The sequence below is a fragment of the Berghia stephanieae genome, chromosome 13 (genome assembly GCF_034508935.2).
Source record: "Berghia stephanieae isolate SIO BIC M18660-M18661 chromosome 13, UCSD_Bste_1.3, whole genome shotgun sequence".
NCBI lineage: Eukaryota > Metazoa > Mollusca > Gastropoda > Nudibranchia > Aeolidiidae > Berghia > Berghia stephanieae.
The window spans coordinates 36,056,184-36,063,576 of NC_088372.1; positions in this window are offsets into that span (position 1 = coordinate 36,056,184).

Genomic DNA, 7,393 nt, shown 5'->3' on the forward strand with positions numbered 1-7,393 from the left:
AATCCATCCTCTCTGCCGGCTTTTCTTCTCTTGACAACCCATTTTCCCTTGTTTGTTCAACTATCGTTTTCACGCCCTCTCGCACCGAGTCCCACAATCTCGTGCACATCAATCAACATATCACAAACTGTTACCAATAAAACCCCATAATCCATCTATTATTATGAAAAGTGTGTTCTCTCAAAAAGTATTCTAATAAATCACTACACGAACATGAGGCAGACTTGAGGGAAGGAAACGTCAATGTGAGAATCGTTGAGTGAAACTAGTGACTGTTAGTCAAATTACGAAGTGAATCGTAAAGATGACAACAAATCTACAAATCATGTGAGTGAGATATCCTGAAAGATATCACGGCTTAACGTTGAACTAAATCTTGACAATCGATAGAAAGTATCGTTTCGTCTCGCGTTCGAGGCTGGTGGTTCGGAACTTTTGGAGTAGGAAAACGTTGCGCACAAAATAGCTCTGCCGTTTATTGGTTTATATTGTAGATGATACACTTTTTGTAAAATCAAACATGCACACACAAAAATGCACACCAGTTATATTCATGATATATGTGACCCTACGCCTCCAAGCGGTATTAAGTCGGGATTTGGAAAACGGAAGAAAACCGGTTTTAAAGTGGAAATGGTCAAAATGATCAAATTTCAGTTTTTGGTTGTTTCAGAAACTACAATCATTTTTCTACATGAAAACATAATAATTCAACATAAGTATTGACGATAAGTTATATATATTTAAAGTTTAAAAAAGCAACTATCGGTGAAATATTCAAAACAAGATTTGACTTTCTCTCAGAGAGCCACCATTTCCAAGGCTGCACTTGCCAATAATAGCTAATAACAAATACTTTGACCTCAAACTTTAGCCTCGTTGGTTTTTAAAGTTCGTGTTGCTCTACTTATCACTTGATACACTTTTAGCACTCTCTCTCTCTCTCTCTCTCTCTCTCTCTCTCTCTCTCTCTCAAACACACACACACACACACACACACACACACACACACACACAAACTACAACCACCACCACCGCATCTTCATCACGACCACTACTACTCCAAGCACCACCACCACCGCATCATCACTGCCACTACTACTTCAACCACAACCACCACATCATTATCACTACTACTACAACCACCACCACCACATCGTCATTACTACTACAACCACTACCACTACATCATCACTACTACTACAACCACCCACACCACATCATCACTACTACTACAACCACTGCCACTACTACAACCACAGTCACCACCACCACCACCACCACCACATCATCATCACTACCACTACTACTACTACTACAGCCATTATGACATCATCATCATCAACTACTACTACTACTACTACTACTACTACTACTACTACTACTACTACTACTATACTACTAACTACTACTACTACTACTATACTGCTGCTACTGCTGCTGCTACTACTACTACTACTACTACGACTACTATTACTACTACTACTACTACTACTACTACTACTACTACTACTACTACTACTACTACTACTACTACTACTACTACTACTGCTACTACAACCACCAACAGAACATCATCTTCACTACCATCATTATGTTTTGGAGCTTTTCTTCACTTGAAATAAGGAAACTTTGGGGTTGTATTTGGCAATGTGTTCATATATCAGAAAATATTTGTAATCAGTTATCTATTTAGATCTATACAATATGTAAACACAATACCAAATATCATCCCAATTCCCTTTTTGTGTGTGCGGAAATTCCTCTTTCGGCATTGAAATTCCTCCGAGTGGTGTCTGAAATTCCGGTGAGTCAAATTGAAAATTGGCGTCTCTGCAAATTTTACTATTCTCGTCAAATTTTCAATGCCTGTATCTGAGGAGTTATCTTTGCCCATTGATTTGATTATGTGTGAAAACGGTGCCTCACTTCAAAGTCGATTTTCTCAAAACTTGGTTTTTACACTCTCCCTACTTTAAACGGTCATAGTTGGGCAATTAATAATCATAAATTTATAAATTTGGTATCAAAATTTTAAGCATAATATAAGCTATGATTGGGTACCAAAAACCCAAAATTAAAAAATCCGACTTAATACCGTTTCGAGGCGGAGGGTCACATATGGCAAAATTACTCTTAAGATCAGGATCCAAATAGTTCTTGTTTTGTCCTCACAAACCATGACGTAACTATAGTACTCTAGTCGTATATGTCACAAACCCATTAATTTTGAATAATTAACTTTAATATGGTCTTAAAATAGATCGACGGTAATTGTTGATAAATGTTATCATTTGATTCATAAAACATCAAAACTGGTTCGGTATTCGTATTGTCCAGAAATGGAACAATTTGAAATTTGAAACAAAGAATGCAAAATCTATGGATTATTTCAAGGTGTTAGTAGACAGGGAATTATATGATGGGAGATTTATATATGACGAATAATACTTTTTTTGCACAGCTGTTGACATGGCTTTCAATCTTGTATGTATATATTATGCATTGTTCTGTTATGATGGTCATCTTCAATATATGCGTGTGTATGAGAGTGTGTGTGTGTGTGTGAGTGTGTGTGTGTGAGAGAGAGAGAGAGTTTGTGTGTGTGTGTGTGTGTGTGTGTGTGCTTTGGATGTCACGGTTAAAGATTTATGTTTGTACACCACATTTGCATGAGTACATTTAAGTTGAAATACTATCTTTACCACGTGTATCATTATTGTAATCTTTAATCAATAGATTTATGGCATTACTATAAAAAGGGTCACTTCCCAAGACAGCCTTGTACTGGACAGCAGATGGGAAGAGAAAGCGGGGAAGACCTAAAGAAACCTGGCGAAGGACCATGGAGAAAGAATTAAAGGAAGCAGGCCTGTCCTGGAATAAAACCACCGCAAAAGCAGCCGATCGCAAAAAATGGAGATGTCTGGTGGATGCCCTATGTGCCTCAAGGCCCGAAGAGGCTTAAGTAAGTAAGTAAGTATTAATATTAAGGGCATTCAAGGGATTATATCCTATTTTGCCCTATACCATTTGTTATGTTATGTTATATTTAGATATTATTTGAGGTGTGAATTATTATGAAAATGTGCTTGTTTTCCCACCGAACAACCACGTATTGATGGCGTTTAAAAATATATAATTTGTTATGGAAAGTGAACGGTCAAAGGTAGGAGCACGTGTTTTTTCACGTGTTGCCAGTCTTTTTGTAAACAATGACAGCCAAACTAAATTAAACTGCAAGGTAGTATGCGTTTTAGCAAAATACTCATTAGTTCTACACGCCTATGTGTATCCTTTAACATTCATAGATAGAACGAAATTTACGTCACTCATCTCTTTATTATGATTTTAAGCATCCATTTTAATGATCAATTCTTACTAAATTCTATCAATCAGACTACAGACGCTCGAGGTTACACAAAGATTGTGCATGTTATCACGTCATATCCGGCAGCCGGATGTTTTGAGTACTTTACCTTAACGCATAGCATCACTCATTGCCATTTTGATCTCGATCATCACATCATAAGCCTCGTTTTGAGGCAATGGGTTACATGACGTGAGTGTTGAGATAAGGGGCGCCAATGTGCCAGGGATAATGACGGGAATTCCAAGTGTTGGACAAACAGAAGCAGACGGCGTAGAATTAGTATCCAGGATCTGTCGAATTGACCGATAATATTATGTGATTTTGTTATTCGTATTAAATTAGCTTCGACGCTTTCAAAACGATGACGATGATGATGATGGACCGGAAGTATCGACGAATTAAAAAGATAATGGACTTTTTAAAAACAATCCGAATCGTGACAAACTGTTAACTTTCGCGAGAGTGATAAGAATGTTAAACATTCATACACTGGTAGAGTTTCTAGCTGGTTTTTGAGGAATTCTTAGACGTCGCATAGATAGATAGAAATATATAGATACATACAAACATACACACACACATACATACATACATAAATAAATAGATAGATGGATAGATAGATAGATAGATAGATAGATAGATAGATAGATAGATAGATAGATAGATAGATAGATAGATAGATAGATTGATTGATTGATAGATAAATAGATAGATAGATAGATAGATAGATAGATAGATAGATAGATAGATAGATAGATAGATAGATAGATGATAGATAGATAGATAGATAGATAGATAGATAGATAGATAGATAGATAGATAGATAGATAGATAGATAGATAGATAGATAGATAGATAGAAAGAAAGAAAGAAAAGACGTAGATCTTTAGTATTTAGATAAATAAAATAGGTTTGAATTTGAACATTACTACAGTGCATCATCGTTGATTGGCATGCTTGGCAATCTCCAATTTGCTATATCTACAGACCTGCCAACTTAAAAATGTCAAAATTCGTAATTTTAAGGTGATAAAAAATTGTAGTTGCTTCAGTTAACTTTAAAACACGTCAATCTGCCCTCAAAAGGATTAAATTACACTTCAAAATCCTCAAAGTTATGTAGTTTGGCATCAACTTTCATTTTCAATAAGTTTTAGTGACTTAGAGATGCTCATGAAGTTCAACAAGTGGAGACAAAATGTCGTAATTCTATGAATATTTCGTAATAGTAGACAAGTCTTATTTAATCTTCTTACCCAGCAACAGTTCTCAAAAGAATACAGTACAGGTCACCCATTCGGCAGCAGCCTCTTATGGTTCTCACACTACTATGTTATGACGATCGACCCAATCAGCAAAGTCTGGTCCGCATTCGTGCACCGTCGCAAACCCGCCGGGTAGCATCGTCACAACACGCCGTTCGACTAGATGCTCTGCCGTCTCAGGTTCTTGCCCACAGCGGGTACATATTGGACAGGTAGTAAGACCCTACCGATGTAACGCACTTGCCGTTAGGCAGCTCCTCGACCGAAGCCGATTCGCAGCCACCCAGTGTCTCCTCTTACTGGTATCAAAGCCTGGCAACTTCTCACCAAGCTTAGAGGAGGTAACGTCCCCGCCCCCACGAGGGATTGAATTCGTCCAAACCGACTTCCATCTCGTATGTGCAGCTCTAGACGTAGTCAGGGATTCTGCGTACAAGGGTTGCCGTGACTTATTCCCCATTCGACGATCCTCTCTTGCCAGATACCTTAAACCTCTTCGCCTCCATCGGCTATAACAACAAGAGTCTGCAGCAGCAGCTCCGAGCTAAAACTTTTGGCACTGCTGTGAAGGAAGACCTAATGGGAGTTTGGCAATGTGGATTATTATTATTATTATTATTATTATTATTATTATTATTATTATTATTATTATTATTATTATTATTATTATTATTATTATTATTATTATTATTATTATTATTATTATTATTATTGTACGTATTGGTGGTATTACGATTGTTGTATTTTTAGTGTGGTGTATCAGTTTATTTTTTTGGTTCCATTTACCACTTTTTATTTTAAAAAATGTTTTCCACTTTCATGTATGTTGTCATCAAATTGTTGATTTATTAGGGAAAGCCTAAGATTGAATAAACTTTGAAACTTTGGTTATCAGACTTGCAAACAAGTCCACATAAATAACAACAGGAACTAGAATGGAAGATTCAATGTCATCAACGAAGACAGTAAATTCTAGCCCGAAATGTCCACATTGTCTGTCTTATAAATAAAATAAAAAAACAAAATTCCCTTTATTCATCCCAAAGGGAAAATTTGTCTCTAAGGTCTTTTCCAACGGAAAACTGGAACAACCCAGGCATCAGCCGCAGTGCAGTGCCGCAAATTGAGCAAGGCGAGGTGACACCAGCGGGTGATCAAACTCGGTACCTTTTGGGGTATGAAACAAAGACCGTACCGCTGAGGCACGCTGTCCTCACGCTGTCTTCGTTGATTACATTGGACGCTTCCGTTTAATTTCATATTGTTATCTATTTCTTCGAGCTTCAGGCAGCAACACTTCCATTAAATATAAGTAAACATCGATTTTGCGATAAGGAGGTTTGACTGCAGCAATACTTAGCGTGACAATGTTCATGAAAAGGGTTAATCTATTATATATATATATATATATATATATATATATATATATATATATATATATATATATATATATATATATATATATATATATATAAAATATAATTTTTATATATTAGCTCTAACCACCATTATCGAGCACTTTCGTACCTACAAGTACCCGCCAACACTCATAAATATATATATATATATATATATATATATATATATATATATATATATATATATATATATATATATATATATATAATATCAAGTATAATCACTTCCTGATGAGAGCGAATAGTCGAAACAATATTGTAGAAGTTGATCATAATTATACTTGAAATATTTTATAAATAGATCCTTTTATCAAGAAGTTGAACACAGTTATTTTATGTTTTTTTTTTATAATTTATATATATAAATAAATATATATATATATATATATATATATATATATATATATATATATATATGTGTGTGTGTGTGTGTGTGTGTGTGTGTGTGTGTGGGTGTGGGTGTGTGTGTGTGTTTGTATACATAATATGTAAATGGGTAGAGGGAATGAGAGCGGAATACAAAATCCAAATACATAAGAGTTCAAGCCGTGTCCCAGGGGATTCTTTAGTAAAAATGATGGAAATTAGAAGCAAATTGTAGGCATGTAAAAGGGAAATCGTCAATGGTTCCATGGATAAATGAGTCGGGAAAATAGATTCTAAGGGAATAACAAGGACTCGTGGAACTTGGGAAATCCCCCTGGGAGCGTGGAGAAAGAGGTCACCGAACAATAGCATTTGTGAAGACATTGGCATTTTAGATTGATACAATAATGATAAAAGAAATAAATGGACTAGAGGAAAGACATGCATTAAAAATGAAAAATACATCAAAAGAAAAGAAATGGGAGTCCTAGAGTGCGGCTATGTGGTCTTGTGGTTTGACAGTCGCATTCGGACTAGGAAGGTCTTGGGTTCGGATTCCGCTCTAAGCGGCGCATATTTTAGTCCTTGGAAAAGCTTTTAACTCACATTCTCTCAAGTACTCAGGTGTAATGAAGTATTGTCTCTATCGAAAAAATGTGTACCATCGCCTAACAGGCGTCATGTCATGCCTCGTCCTACATGTTAAGTGTTGCTATTGGTTAGGGATCCCATTTAAAGCACTTTCTGCATGTTTAGTGGATATTGCTCTGTACAAATGCCATAGTTGAATCCCTTAAATTTCGTGGCTGATTTTATTTTTCTTCTCCTCATTTCATTCTTTTTTTATCAATGAAGATTGAACCACATTGCTATGATTACTCTCTTGGTGAACGGGTTGGATTTATCGCTATACTCTTACAATGTTGTCTTAGAAGCTATAGTGTAATCAGATTAGATTAGATTCGAATCCC